The 15,749-nt window shown below is 48.3% G+C and overlaps 1 protein-coding gene across 12 annotated transcripts in view; it reads right to left on the bottom strand.

The window, feature by feature from the left end:
• TNRC6C (trinucleotide repeat containing adaptor 6C) overlaps positions 1–15,749 on the bottom strand; it is a 281,325-nt gene that overhangs the window by 89,656 nt on the left and 175,920 nt on the right. The window contains exon 1 of one of the 12 annotated variants that reach the window (XM_065852076.2): positions 1,662–3,251. The exons of the other annotated variants lie outside the window; for them this stretch is intronic. The gene's annotated coding sequence lies outside the window, so the exon portion shown is untranslated. Of the gene's footprint in view, positions 1–1,661; positions 3,252–15,749 lie in introns of those variants that run through there. 12 annotated transcript variants of the gene reach the window in all.

The raw sequence follows: 15,749 nt of genomic DNA, 5'->3' as shown, positions 1-15,749 counted from the left end.
GCTTTCACGTTCTGGAAGTAACTCCAGAAAACAGAGCAAACAGCAGAGCATCAGCACACCATCTGGGGTTCACCAATAACACAGGGAATTGGCCAGACATACATCCAAGGGCTTCCTGAATTTGAGGAACCGTAATCATGGAAAACCCTGTGATTCGCTAAGCACAGGCTGCACCCACTGCAAGTCACCCACTGCTTCCTTAGAAAACACAGAAGTGAGAATCAGTATATGCCTTTCCACTACTTTCTTGACACGATCAAAAAAATAACACCCAATAGGAAACTACATTTTAATTCTCAGTCTTAGGTAAATCTAAAAATCCCACCCATTGTATTTAATTAGGGTAAGATTTTAAGGACATGACTTTGTTCTGCAGTGATACTCAAGAGCAGTGCAGATGTTCTCCTGCTCCTCTACTCCTGCATTGTCCTCAGAGCACCACCAACATTCACCTGATTTAAAGCTCTGCATCATCAACCAGACACTAACAGCAGGATTTATTGGATTTTTAATTACCTTAACTGGTCTAATGTCCAGAGCAAATTTCAGTATATAAATTAGCGTCAATTCGTCAGATACATACATATGCATAGAAGAGGAAAAATATGCAACAGACACGGGTATGACGTACTGAAGATTGTTTCTAAATTTAAACTGGCTGTTTTAATTGAACAAATATCTTCCCACAGATACACTCCAATTTTAGCATAAAATAAAACTGCCACAAAGTATGACTAGCAGTATTATATTTAATGGAAAAAGGAGGGGGGGAAACAATTGAGTTCAATAAATCCCATAATTGGGCCTTCAACTGATTACATATTAAGAAGATTAACCTTTGACACAAACTTACAAACAAAGAAGATTCAAACAATTAATAAACTTCCAGCGTTTCCAGATTTCTCAGGTTAACAACTGAACCCTCCTCATTTCCTTCCCCTTAAGCGTCGCAGTTAAAAGTATAAATTCTGTTTAATGTTCTCTCCCCCACCGGACGACATTTCAGGTTTAGACGAAGCTCTCTGAATACCCAGGAGAAAACTACAGTAGTTCCTCATAATCTCATTACGTGGGCGAAGAGAGGGGAAAAAAAGAAAAATTAAAAAAGAGGGCTCTAGAGATGTTAACTTTGAACAGAAAGCAGCACGAAGGACAAAGCTGGAGCCTTCTCTGCTCACCGAGCAGGGCAGCAGTGCTGCCCATACCCACACCGCTCATCTTCCACATTTAGGATCATTTCCAACAGGCTCTGCAGGCATTTTCACGCGTGTAAGTTATAAAGCAAGTGCCCACGACCATGCCTGCAACAGAAGTCGGATTCATGTTAAGTGGTACAAACACACTCACAAACCACACTGCTGTTTGCTGTTTTGCCCACAGCAGCCATTCGAGCTGGGAAATGGCACAGAGAAAAATACCGAGTTAATTCTAGCATGTAAAACAATCCTGCAAGCTGCCTCAAAAAAAACAAAAAAAGCACACCTGACAAAAATAAATGGATTTTGAAACGTTTTGGGTGTTACTTACTAGGCTAAAAAACAGTAAAAACAAAAACCTGGTTTAGACTTGTGAGAAAAGGAGGTATGCACTGGCTTAGCAGGTCTCTTCCACTGCTAACTTCTACCGTGCCCAGATTAAAAGAGGCTATAATCCCTTCTTACCTTTTAGTCTTTTCTTTATGGGGCTCTTTGGCAGCTTTCGATTCAGTCTTGCTGTAAGGAAACAAGTGAGTATTTTGTCTACTGTGTAGGGGTCTTTCTGACGTGTTCCTTTCTTATTTTAATGCCTCTTTTTTTGTAAGTGTACCCGTAATTTCACGATTCTGAATACGAAAAAATCTCACACGGCCAAAAAAATTAAGTTTTTGTTGTTGTCGTCTACCCCCCTCAAAAAAAAAAAAAAAAAAAAAAAGTCTGCCACACAGGAGAAGAAAAAAAAACCAACAACACACAACAGATCAACAGGAAAACACTATCCAAGTAGAAAAGCAAAGAGCTTCAGTGTTATCCAGCCCAGAGGAGAAGTGCAGCAAAGGCAGGTCCAATTCCAAAACAAGCTTTTGACTTCCAGTGAAGCAAAATTTAAAAAAAAAAAAAAAGACCAAGAAACCAAGACAAAATACACCTTGAAGTCCCCAGCTAAATTTTTGCACGAGTGTGTCTTAAATACAAGTTTGCTTTTATGTGTTGCAGCAAAACCCACGAAAGCCAGGATTTGGGGTTGATCGGGCTGAGTTCTCGTGTGTGTGTCTTGATGGGTTCTCAGTCCACATGGAGGAACATCTGAGGGTGGTTTTGTTTTTGTTTTTTAAAAAGTGCAAATCAAAAAGGAGAAACTGGGACCCAGAAAAGAGTTTTAAGATGGATCCCCCCCTCACAAAAAAAGAAAAAAAAAAAAGAAAAAAAAATAAACTACCACGGAGCCACGGGGGGATCCAAAATCTCACATGGGGCTCCGGGCAGGAGGATCCCGCCGAGTCTCTGGCTCCAGGGAGATCCGAGGGGCGGAGGATCCGCAGCAGCCGCTGCCGGGAGGAGGATCCGCGTCTCTCTGGCAGGGCCCCAGCCGAGCGATCCAGCGGCCTCTCCGGCGGGAGGAGGATCCGGCGGCCTCTCTCGCAGGAAGGAGCAAGCGTGGGGAGGGGACCCTAGGAGGAGGATCCAGCAAAGTCTTTTACGGAGAGGGGGGGACGAGACGGTGGGGAGTGGGGAAACCCGACAGTCTGTGTGCCTCGCTCGCACGGGGGATCCGGGGCCAGCGGGGAGGGATCCCGCGGGCTCTCTCCGTCTCCTCCGCAGGGATCCGGCAGCGGCTCCAGGCAGGGGGTGTGCGGCGGGAGCCTCGAGCCAGGGGGAAGCAACCCGGGCGCCTGAACCCCCGGGGGAAAGCGGGGAGCGAGGGGGGCCGAGGCAGCAGCGTCTCCCCAGGGGGCTGCAGCAGCTCCTCGGGCAGAGTCGGTCAGTCAGCCGGGCTCGCTGTTAGGGAGGGGGGGGCCTCAGCGCCTCTCTCCGTCTCTCCCGCTCGCTCTCGCCTCGTCCGCTCACAGGCAGGCAGTGTCAGGCTCAGTGCTGCCGGGCCGATCCCCCGCTCCTCCTCGCTGACGCCGCCGCCGCTACCGCCAGGGCCGCCGCCGCCGTCCTCAGGAGCAGAGCTGCTGCCACCGCGGCCATTTTGTTGCTGACTGACAGAGCCCCGCCAGGCAGCGCGAGACCGCGGGGAGGCTTCGCCGCGCGCTCCCCCTCCCCTCCCGCGCTGACCTCAAACAGGAAGTCTGCCCCCCCTCCCCCGCCCCCTCCCCTCCGGCCCGCGCGCGGACACGTGACAGGGGAGCCCCCGCCACATGCAAATAAGCGGCGGCCGCAGCCAAAGAGCGGAGAGGCCGCGCGCTCCTGACCCCGCCCCCCGCGCCCGGCCCGCGCCCGGCCCGCGCCCTGCGGGGGGAAAGAGCTGCCAGTGCAAACGGGGGCGGTGCATTCACACCCCCCTCGTGTAAATGAGTCGGTGCATTCACGCCCCTCTCCCCGCCGTGCAAATGAGTGTCGGTGCATTCACACCCCCCCGTGCAAATCGGTGTCGGTGCATTCACCCCCCCACCCCCTTCCCTCCCCGTGCAAAGAAGCACCATCCTGCAACAACCCCAGCAGGATGGGGTGGGGGGATCGCGGGCAGCGAGATGAGTCTGGTGCAGAGGGGGGGATGTGAAACGGGGCCCTGCAGCACCCTGAGGTGCCCTCAGCGCCCCCACCTGCCAGGGTCCCCTTGCCACCAGAAACACATCCAGCTGGCTTTGTACCCGAGCACCTACAGTGACACAGACATGCATGGCTGCATGTATAGCACCTCTGAGCAGATACACCCATATAGTATGTATACATGTATGTATATACACACACATGCGTTTATACATTTGGGTTCAACCATACGTAGAGCTCCGTGGCCCAGCGCTCCAGGGCGCACTCCTAAACTGCTCTGCAAGCGCCTGGCATCAGGCTGGCCCCAGGTGATGGGAGAGGATGCCAGTCCCTGCCAAAGTGCCTACAAAAAATAATTGCAACGTTTTAAATGAACTTGCACCCAATGGAATGGTGTACCCAGGACAGGGGAGATGGGAATGCAGCATTTCAGAGGAACCAGTTTACCCCCCACAACAACCACACTGACTGTTTGCAGGTGTGAGGAGAAAGTCGGGATCTGTTCTCAAGTACCAGGGGGGAAAGGAGAACGCAAAAATGAGTCATTTTTGCTACAAATTGCTGTGTCTGCGTCTTTCAGCAGATCCTCTCCGGTTCTCTCTTCTCTCTGGCTTCCTCTCCCCTTTCTGCAGCAAACGTTTGGGGAACTGCAAGGCAATCTAAAGCCTGAATCTTTATTTGCGCAGGTCGTTCCATTTAAATATTAATTGAATGTGGGTTGCAGAGCAGGGCGTTTACTATTCCAAGTGGGATGACACACACAGCAGGAGATGGGGGAAAAATAAGAAAAGAGCAGTCCCGATACGATTTCTGTTTGGATCGTTGATGCCGCGCACCGAAGCCACCCTGCCAGCCCGGGCAAGCAGCCACAGGAGCCAGGAGCCCCATGACCACTGGAGGGAGCCCATATTGTGCCAGAATGCCACAGAAATACTCCGTGAAAGACAAAAAATAATAAAATATGAAATATCGGATCATTGTAGTCAGAACAAAGTGTCTTCTCCAGGTGAGAGCATGATCTATATATATGTAAAATGTTATAAAAAAACCCCAGATTTAAATGTCCCATTGTAATTCATCAGCACAAAGAAAGGAAAAAAAAACTAAGAACAGGGTTTGTTGGGTTTCCCCCCCCACACACACGTTTTGAATGTCAGTCTGGCACCTTTCAGCAGGAGTGAATTCATACACCACGAGGGTGGCAGATCTGGACCGGACTGAGAATATTGGCTCTTGTGCTCCTTGGTTTGTGCAGTCCCAGCAGCAGCAGCTGCAGCCGGCACAGCTCCCACTGGCTTCCTACTTAAATGTAGGTCAGCACCTATAGACTCCTTCCCACAACACCCGCCCCAGAGCAGCAGGAGGTTGCCACACCACTTCTTTTGAAAGAGATTCGCTCTTCTGATAAGCCAACAACCCCAAATAAGCAGAACAGATAAAGCCACAAGTGCCCGTATGGGACAAACATCCTCGTGATGTACCTACAGGAGATTGCCCTAGACCAAAAACTCTGCTTGGCAATTGCACAGATGAACGTTCCTGCACAAATGTGGCCTTAAATTACGTGTTGTGAATGTGCAAATATTTGTAATTCAAAATACACTTTGAACACACAAGTATTTCCAAGAATGGCTGGCTCCACAGAGTGATGCCAAGTTGCTGGAGACCCTGAAATGTCAAAATGAAATAAAACTGAAAGTGATTTGTGTACTAATATGTTTTCTTGGCCCTGGCAAAACTACCATAAAAAGCATGATGTAACCTCAGCCACACAGACACAGCCCGTTGTGCTTGATACTCACGTTCTAAAATACTATCTGTAACAGGGAAAAACGCATTCTAATGAATCATTCCTTTCTCACCTGAGCTCTTTTACCATTCAGCCCAGGGCTTTATCCAATGCAAATTTGATTTTTTGGGTTTCTTTCCCCTGCCTTGGTCTCCCTCTGGGGTTTTGCCTGGGTTTTGCCCTCCCTTGGCTGTGCCCCCTGCTGCCACCACACACAGTGTCCCCACATCTCTCCCCAAACAGCCCCCTTGACCCGAGCTGAGCCACCATCACAGGACCCCAGCAAGTCTCCTCGAGCTTAGTTTTCCAGAGATGCTCCAACACAGGAGCCGTCGCTTCGGGCATCCACGGCTGCGTTGAACTCTCTCCTTCCCCCAGCGCTCAGGTACCTTTTTTTTTGTCACACATGAGTAAGAACAGATGTGATCTAGTGCGAAGGGAAGGAAAGGGGACATAGGATGCCAGCAGTTCACTGAATTCCTGTGCTTTCACTGCTGCCTTGTAACCTCAAATTTCCTCATACGCCCGTGTCTCGGGGAAAGGGCTGTGACAGAAATGTTCATGGGGGCTGGACATGCTGGATGGGTGGATGAGAGTATGAGGAACCAGGTGCTCATGCAGATATGGCATTTTCTTTGCTGAGAGTGATGAAGCTAAGCTAAGCAGATGTCTTCATGCAAAGTATTGCAGAATCACAGAATGGTTAGGGTTGGAAGGGACTCTGGAGATCGTTTAGTTCAACCCACACTGTAGAATTTACACCTCTTGCTTGTTTTTCTATGATCCAGCCAGGTACAAAAGTGGGGCAAAATAGTCACCAAGCAATAACGACCACACACAAAATTAATCTCAAATCCTGACACCAGCACTAGCCATGCCTTAATGACAAATGCAACCGCAGGCCTTAGGGAGAGCCTGGTCTCTGATCCTGAACAAGATTCCCCAGAGCTCACACAAGGTGAAGCTGCACCTCAAAAGCTTTCCCTTGTTGGTGCTCATGCTCTGAGATAGGTTTTTAGACATATGGCTGCACTGGTAGGGCAGAATCCAGGATACAACGTGCTCTTCCTCAGGGTTCCAAGGGGGTTATGGACACTTGTGTGGAGCCCATTCCCTTTGAAAGATGCAAACACATCCCCCTGGCCACCCTACCAACAAACTGCACCTTTAAGGTGAATGCTTAAATGAACTTACAGGTCATTATTTTTATGGAAAAACTTATTTTAATATCTTAGGTTGCTCTTCCCACATTTTCCTGCAAAAAGAATAACCATTCTTCGCCTACTTGGTGTGACCATGCCCCGGTGTGAGACAAGCAGCAGCGCAGTGGTCCCGTCCAGCTGTGCAATGTCCTCTCCATGGCGCTGGCCCAGAAGCAGAAAGGACTCCCAAGAACACGATACCCCAGGTTCCTCCTGATCTCTGGCACAGACATTTAACATCAGCAAACCCACTGCAGCGAGCACTGTCACGGGAGTCTGAAAGCCCATCTATTACCTTCAGGTTGGATGATCTGCTTCCCCTTTTTGTAGAATAACCAAATACTTCAAACGCTTGCCCAGAAAAGGTAACATCGGGATTCAATTCCCTTCCCAACCTGAGTGTCTCTAAGATGTATTTCCCATGAGAGAGATGTAGCATGATGCTAAACAGCAATCTGGTAAGGGGGAAAAACAATGTATTTTTCATTCTTTCTCTCCAAGCAGAGCTATTGTATAAACAAGAACACAAGTGTCCTGAGGCCAAAAAGCAAGCAAGAGGCGCATGACTCTCTACCCTCCTTGCCACAGAACACAGCAGCTGCGATAACACATTCTGCTTATTATCAATAGCTGTTTAACATCGAATGCATAATCTGCCCTGAACAGAGGGGGCAGAGCCCAGGACTTGACCCTATAGTCTCCCCTATAGCGTATTTGAAGGAAGGAAAGAAATGTTTTAAAGGCTGTAACATATGAACACAGCACCCAGAGTTAAGTCTAGAGGCTGGAAAAATGTGCAGGGATGCATCGTGCTCCTGATAGTAAAAGTGTTTCCAAGAACAGGTTTCTCTTGCTCTGGTTTTTACCTTTGTGAACATAATTTATTGGTATAAAGGGCTTGGACCAAGCAGAGGGAAGACACAGCATGTTCTGGTGGCACAGAGTGTACTCATCATCCAGCCATCCCGCCACAGCTGCGGATGTTACAGAAAACCCACCACCGAGTGTGCAAAACCCCAGTGAAATACTGAGGTTGTTACATCTGGCACTGGTGGGCTGACGGGAGGGACGCCAAGCCAAGCGTCTGTAATAAAAATCCAGCAGCAGAAAGGGGAAAAAAAAGCTATTGCCCAACCTTTCGGTGAACTGCGAGGAAGGTGCCAGTGCTGCTTTGCTGAAAAGGCCTTTCAGAAAAAGGTTTTTCAGAGTTTCCTTTAGGTTGTTGATTTTTATCTTCACCCCACACAGAGCCTCGTGCACATACAGAAAGTACTGGAACTGTTTTCCTGATGTGCTCAAAACTCAAGGTGCTTTTGGTTTTCCTACCTATTTGCAAGTCTCTTATCCTGATGGAAATAAAGCAGAGGGGGAGGCAGCCCACGTAAAGGTAAATTCACTGTATATACCAGCCTGACCTTTTTGACATGGATAGATCAAACAGCTGTACCACAACGAAAAACTCTAGGGATGAAAATTCTTCAAAAACAAGTGGTAGAGAGGAGAGTATCTCCTTGCACCCCCAGCTATCAAAACATTGGTTAAAGGACTTGGAAATACTTAAGAAAAGAAACCCAGGTCCTCAGGCCAGGCACTTTCCCCCTAGTGCCTCCACAACACCAGTGGCAGCTGAACATCATTTCATTAGCACAAACAACAGCCTTTGGTGGGGTTTAAAATATAAATGAGATACCTGACCTCAAATACTAGTAATTAAACAAGCTGACACATCTGATTTGAATCTCCTGCACTTCTGATAGGGGACTCCATTGTCCCACACATGTGCTGGGACGTGCAGGTGTCACCCTCACCCCAACACCTCCCATTCCTGGGAGTTCTTCAGGGCAAGTGCCCGTGACTGCAGCTTATTTCTAAGCAATTGCTGAGCCCTCTGCTTCAATGTCCAAGATAAAAATGAGTTATCATAGCCCAAGAACCTGGATGAGACAAAAATAAGATTCTTGGCTTTTTTTGTGAGACCAGGTGATGGATCCAATGGTAAAAGAGTTTTTCCCAATGTCCTGGCTAATCATTATAGGAATAATTTGACCTCTCTCAAATCTCCCCACGTTTTTGTAAGGCCATAACATCCACTTCTTTTTTCCTTTGATTAAGCTGGAGATAGCGGCTGCTGCCCTCCAGCCCATTGGTACCAGAGAACGTTTTGAAGTGGGTTGATGCCAATATAACGTACATTTATTGCCTGCCTTGAGATCTTCAGGTGAAAATACTGATATGACAACTATTATTCTTCACGGACTTGCCAGGTGTCAACACTTCGGGTTGGATTGTACCTACAGCAGCTTCTGTATTCCTGACAGCTGATATGATTTATCCCTGGGGTGAGGAGGTGGGAGAGAAAGAATCGCTTGCGACAGATACCAGTCGTGTTGCTTAATGAAGTTTTGCAGGGTGTTTGGAGACAGCAGGATGGGGTCAGATCAAGGAAGGTCACGCTGCTGGAAGCTGCAGTCCTGAGTCAAGACCTGGCTTCTCCTCAGCGCCTGCCACTGCTCCCGACCCAGTCACTCGGATTGCAAAGAATTTATTGACACGCACCCACCATCCCTAAAGTTTTATGGCAATATAGATCCATTAGAAATCCATTTTACAGGGGTATTAAAATAATGAAGGTGAGAATTAAGAGCGCAGCACGCTCCTTGGAAAACCCACTGATCATAATATACTGCTTTAAAGAAAGTTATCATGCAGTTCCCTTAAAGAAAGTTATCAATTAGTCACTGTATCAGACATAGGAGAATTGGTCCCAGAAGAGGATTTTAGGAGGAAAGCCATTGACTAAGTGATGAATTTATCACTAGAGGTTGCATGGCTCCATGGATTAAGATGACACGGCACAGAGGGCTCGGAGAGCAGAGCTGGTGACTCCTGAGAGGTTCAGGAGGGCTCTTTGCACCACACAGGTATCAGAGAGGGGTGAGATGCCCACGCCGCTCCCAGGCAGGGTGACAGCACGGTCAGGGAGGAGATGGGACACCGGTGGGGTGGATCAGAGCTCCCACATGCCCAGGCAGCTTGGGGCACCAGGCAGACAAACCCACAGCTGCCTGACCCTGCCTGCACACAGCCGCGGTGTTGGTTTGGGGATGCTGCCTCTTGCTTTCCTTGCCCCCATAGAATCATTTCAGTTGGAAGAGACCCTGAGGATCATCAAGTCCAACCATAACCTAGCCTAACTCTAGCACTAAACCATGTCCCTAAGAACCTTGTCTAAACACCTTTTAAACACCTCCAGGGATGGTGACTCCACCACTGCCCTGGGCAGCCTGTTCCAATGCTTCCAGTCCAGCCTGACATGCTGACATGCAGATTTTCTAAGACAGATGTTCCACTGAAACCGGGGGACATCAGAGCTGATGTCAAGCACGCATCGGTCAGCATGTGTGTAGGGGAGATTTGTCCATCCCTGCTGCTGAGCTGCGAAATGCTCTGGTGAAAGCCAGCAGACAACAAAAGCTGAAGTCAAAGTATGAGAATCTGGGATCTGCTGAGGCCAGTGGAAAGACTTTAAAACTACACTTTTATACCCTGCAAGCACTCTTGCTTTCTGCTCTGTTCAGCACTCCCTTGGCTCCCCAGCACGCATGGTGCACAGACCCATGTGCCAATAGGCTCCTTCAATCCCAGCTAAAATCTTCATTCCAAATTGGCTACAAGGATTAATTTTTTTTTTTCCAAGTGCTTTTTCATCATTTCTCCTGCAGGCAATGGGAAAACACAGTATATCCCTACAGGAACCTGGTCCTCTCATGGTGAAGGGAATGAGTGATCTGGCCACTGGAGGATGTCCCTGTCCTCTACAGACAGCCCCTCGGGGATGCTGCATCCTCGAGGATGCCTGTCCTTGCCTCCTGCAGCTCAGCTGTGCAGTTCAGGGAACTGAAAATGGGCCAAGGAAGGAGCCACAGGGAAATGGCTTTTCTTGGTGGACAAACATCACCTGGTAGCATTACATCTAGACCCGATGAGCACACACGAGCCTGCTCGCATCTCGGCGGTCTGGGGAGGCAGCGCATAAGAAAGAGGGTTGTAGCATGGAAAGGTTGGGAATGTTTTCTAAACCTGGGAGAAACCACAGTATTTTTGTGAAATTGGAATAATCATGCAGAATATATATATATATATATTTTTTTTTTTTTCCCCCAAATTTATGTTTCTCAATACAAACCCCAGTTTGTGAGCAAGAGGCTGCCCAGCTCTAGTGCTGCTTGGCTCCAACAGCCCCTGGGGTGACCCCAGGCACTCACCTGCAGCCCACACCTCGCTGGGCTCAGCTGAGAAGCTCAGCAAAGCCCTGACAAATTGCTAAGCTCTCCCGAGATAAATAATCACAAATAAAAAATATTTGTGTTTACTGTGGGGATTTGTCTGTGCATAATTATGCATTAGTCATTACGAGGACTACAGGAGAATTTTACACATGTAAATATGTTCAGTTAATTAGACAGGACTGCTTTTGGTTTGTTTCCTCTCTGCAGTCTGATCCTGAAGTCATCAAACACTCCTGGATCGTGAATCGGGTTGAACAAGATACATGGGGAAAACAATCCTCGCCTTCCCCCTAATGCAGCTCTGGTTATCGATATAAATTCCTTTAAAATACTTCTTGTAGCTTTTCTGTTAGAGCCTCAAGGTGCTTCATGCAGGATGCAATGCAATGCAACCTTCACGCTGTTCTCTCATGTATGTGCCTTCAAGGGGAGAGTCAGATGTGTTTCTCAAGTAATACAATATAAGACATTATTTTCTTCTGAAACATTTTTAAGTGCAGCAGCTTTTAGCAATCTTCTAGCATCTTCTGCTATGTATGACAGAGTCTATTAATGTCATTTGCATGAGAAGTACACAATAAATCATTCATGAACAGTTTAGTACAGGTTAAGTGTAACAGCCTAACAGTGATTTTCTATAAGAAAATCAGAGCAGCTCATCAACTGGTGTAAATCAGCATTGCTCCATCAAAGCTACTGAGTCACACAAACTAATCGGTTGGCCCAGGGGAAAGCTTTAGGCGGAAAAGCAGCAGGGGAAGAACACGATTCATGCCACACTTGAAGGACTTTTTAGAACTTCTCCCCAAAAGCCTCTCCAAAGGAAAACCCACGAGCAGTGGGGCCAGCACAGCCCGGCTGGTCCAAGGTTGCCACTGTTTCATTGAAGGCTTTGGCTGTGCTGCGGACGAGCTCCCGGGAGGGAGGATAAGGGGTATTTTTGGGGAGCCAGCCCAGAGGCAGGGGCCAGGGAGCTCTGCAGGGCTCTGAGGGTGGGATAGAGATTGAATTCCCCAAGAACCCACAGCTGTCATCTAGGTGAGAGCCTTAAACAGCAGCAAAACGGGATTTTAACAGTCTGGTGTCCACCATTTATTGATCTCTGTTTCACTGGTTGGTTACCGCCCACATTTGGACCACTGAGCTCGTTTGCTGACGGGAGGAGGTTGTTACCTGGCAGGTCCCTCTGGCAGGAGATGCCAGCCGGGAAACGGGGGTGGGGGGACAGCTCTGCTGCGTCCCCATGGTCCCTCATCTCTGGAAGGGAAAGGAAATTCCTTTGCGGTGATGTGGAATTTGTCACCGACTCTGGAAATGGGCCGTGCGGGCATGAAAGGAGGCCAAGGGGTCCCTGGAGGGGGTGGTTAAGGCTTTGCATTGGAAAAAAATATATGTTGTCCTTCACCAGCACTGATAACTTATTGTCCGTCTGTGAGCGTAGGCACTGAGCTTTGCAAATGCAGGAGGTGAACACAAGCACAGCTTTACTGAAAGATTAAGACCTTTCTCCTCCCCCTCTTCTTTTTATTTTTTTCCCTCTTTTTTTTTTCGGTCTGGTTCTTGTTCCCACTGCAGCGGCATGTGGGACAGAGGCTCATTGTTCGTGCTGCTCAGGAAACACACTGCAGGACTGATCTTATTAGATAATACTAGAGCTCGGGCCAGCTGGGGAGGGCTGCCCAGCACATCCCCCGGGGCTCAGCACAGGGTGCGAAGAACAGGCAACCACCATGTTCCTGACCATCTCGGGTCATTTTGGACACTTGGCATCACAGGGCCTGATTTTTGGCTGCGGTTTCAGGGCTTTGCTTGTGCTCAGTGCCTTCGAATTGAGTGCTGGGTAGTTCAAGTTGAACAGCAAAACTGAACATGAAAATGTAGAGTGGTGCATCCAGGACCTCTGCTTTAGGAGCAGGGAGGCGTGGCAGCAGAAGCAGCAATACTGTGAGGAATAAGCATGAACAACTTGGTTAGTTTTAACTCTATTTGCCAAAGAAATTGAGCTCATGCAGTCATGTTGCCAGTTCCTACCCGCTGTTCGCTGCAACAACATTTACCGTGCTTGACAAAGAAGTCAGGAAGATGTTAAGATCTTGCAAATTTTGCATGTAGGGGGAAAAAAGACTAGAGGAGGGTCTCCACTGAGATGCACAGTGACTCAGTGGCTGTGCCCCTGGTTTGACTGGCCACTCTGTGTGGTCCCACCCCAGCTGTGTCACCACTTGCTGAGACAATGGCAAGAGGAGATGTGGGTGCTGAGCTCTTCTAGCAGGCAAGAGATAGGGGCTTATCTCCCATTTGGAGGAAAGACTTCATATATCCCACTGGTTCTGGAACAACTTTCTCTGAAGTTACCTGAAAGCTCAGAAAAAAATCAAGCGGATGTTTTCCTCCCATTCCCCAGCAAAGAGATGGCACAGGCAACATCACCCATAATTCTGCCCCATCCAGCCGTGGGTTTCAGCCTCTTCCACCTCGGTGGCGGTTCAGCCCTTTCTGGCTTTGCTGCCTTCGAGCACCGTGGGAGCAACGAGCATGGAGGTACCAAAAGAGATGGCAGCGCTGCCTGGTGCTCTGCCTTGACACATCATCAGGACCAGGAATATTTTAGTCACTGAAATTTTGCTATTAAACGTGATTTCCACCAGGCGGTAAGGGCAGGCAACACAGCATACCCGTTCTTTTTTAATGCTGCATCTCCTGTCCCTCCAAAAGACTCAGCAGCTCATCCATGGGCTGCAAAGAACTGTCTCTTACAGCCTCATTTATAATGTGACAGCTGAAATCTGTCCGAATTGCTCAATTCTGCATGATCTCAGCAGAGATGAATCTTCTGAATGCTCAGGTACCAGAAGCTGCACATTCCCAGACTATTTATTTGTTACTTATAAAGAACATAATTTTGAATGCACTGGCTAAATAAGAAGTAATTGTGTTAGAAATTCAGGTTAACGAATGCTGTAAGAAGTTGTCTTATGGGAAATAAAAGTGAAAAAAAAATCTCGGGTACTAATGATTAGAGCAAAACCCTGATGTTAGGAGGACTTTGTCTCAGTGGAAGCAGGTTACTCATCTTTTCCAGAAGATACATGCATGCATTGCAAAATGTTTATTTTGTACTCTCTGAAGTGGTTAATCTACATGCGGAGCAATGAAAAGGTGGCTTATTAGGCTAATTGCTAATAAAAAAAAAAAAAAAAAGAAAAAACCCAGATTACTGTGAGCAAATATTTAAAAACAGCTGCAGAAGGCTGTGAAAACAAACACAATCTCATTTTTCCATGAAGTTTTCCCACCAGAAATCTTGCAGTTCAAAGAGACGTCCAGTTAATATGGTACCTCCAGGCTCCCGGCACTGGAGCTGTTCATTAGCCGCTTCGTAATTCTGTGATGCAGAACTGGATTAATGGAAAGGTGACTGGGAAGCCACCGAGGGACCTGCTAATGATACTGCTTTGTCCTCAGAGAAGTCCTCTCTAGCCTTGCCCACGTGCGGCAAAACACACACCATCAGGATACAACGCCACATTATCACAAGAAAACACTTTTGAGAGGGGCAGAAGATGTCATTGCCAAGTGGTGCTGGGAACTGGTGAAACCCAAGATGGAAAAATAATTGCATGCATGTTTTTTAATACAACAGGATTCCCCCAAGCTCATTAAAGCAGATGGAAGTTTTAAAACCTGTATTACTTTAAAAATTAATTTACAGCTGTGGGGCTTGGTGGCCCAGAGAACATTAAAATGATAAATCCAGAAAGGTGATGCGAGCAGAAAGGAGGATTACTTTGGTCACAACATGGCCTCTAAAAGCTAGGAAGGGGAGATGGAACAGTTTTGTTGGTTGCCCAATGGCTTTCTGGGCTTAACCCAGATTTTTAAATATTGTAACAGATTATTAAAATTTCCTCCCAAACAAGGTGTGATCCAGAAATGATCTTGGTGGCTCTCTGCTTCACTAGATACAGCTTCCATGGCAAGGAAGGTGACGTGACCCAACGTCTGGACCGCAGGACAGCCCCTGGGGAAGCCGGATCTGTGCCTGGGCTGACGGGACAGGCTCAGCTCCACCTCGGAGGGGTTGAGCGGCTCAGGTGCCACTGCTGTGCTCCCCGAACGGACTCAGAAATGCCCTAATTTCCCCTGCTCAACGGCAGCCTCTGCATACGAACCATGCCTGTCTGAACCCCTGTCGGGGCTGGCATGGGGGGACAGGTGCTTGCACAGCTCCTGGTGCGCCGGGTCAGTGCCAGGCACGGAATCCTTCACCTGCACAACCATCCCCCTCGCTGGGACATCCCCAGCTGTGGGAAGGACCAGGGATGGTGTGACAAAGCGACGCAGCTCCGCTGAGCCCCATGGGGAGACAGACCATCGTTTTCCGCTGCATGTTTCTAAGATGCCAAACACCAAGTAGCGAGGTGTGTTAGGGACCACAGAACAAAGGCTGCAGGCAGGTTGTATTCAGCTCACACCAGCCACCTCTGTTTGCTGGGAAGAAAGGAGCCCTTTGTTTGGAAACAGCAGCTACTCCCACAAAAACAGGCACGGGGCATCACCACAAGCAAAACCCCACTTTGTTTAGCAAAATGGTATTAATACCTGTTACCCTCAGTGATAACCCAACAGGTGTGCACAGCGTGTGCTGGCAGGGCACAGGGAGCGCTTCCTAATTCTCCACCGGGGATGAAATCACAGCCCGGGAATGTGGCACTTTGCGCGGCCCCGGCAGAGCCCTCAAAACATCCCCACTCCAACTGCAGGTGGGCTGCCCGCC

This window comes from Patagioenas fasciata, chromosome 18 (genome assembly GCF_037038585.1).
Source record: "Patagioenas fasciata isolate bPatFas1 chromosome 18, bPatFas1.hap1, whole genome shotgun sequence".
Classification (NCBI taxonomy): domain Eukaryota; kingdom Metazoa; phylum Chordata; class Aves; order Columbiformes; family Columbidae; genus Patagioenas; species Patagioenas fasciata.
This window is presented reverse-complemented; position numbering and strand designations above follow the sequence as displayed.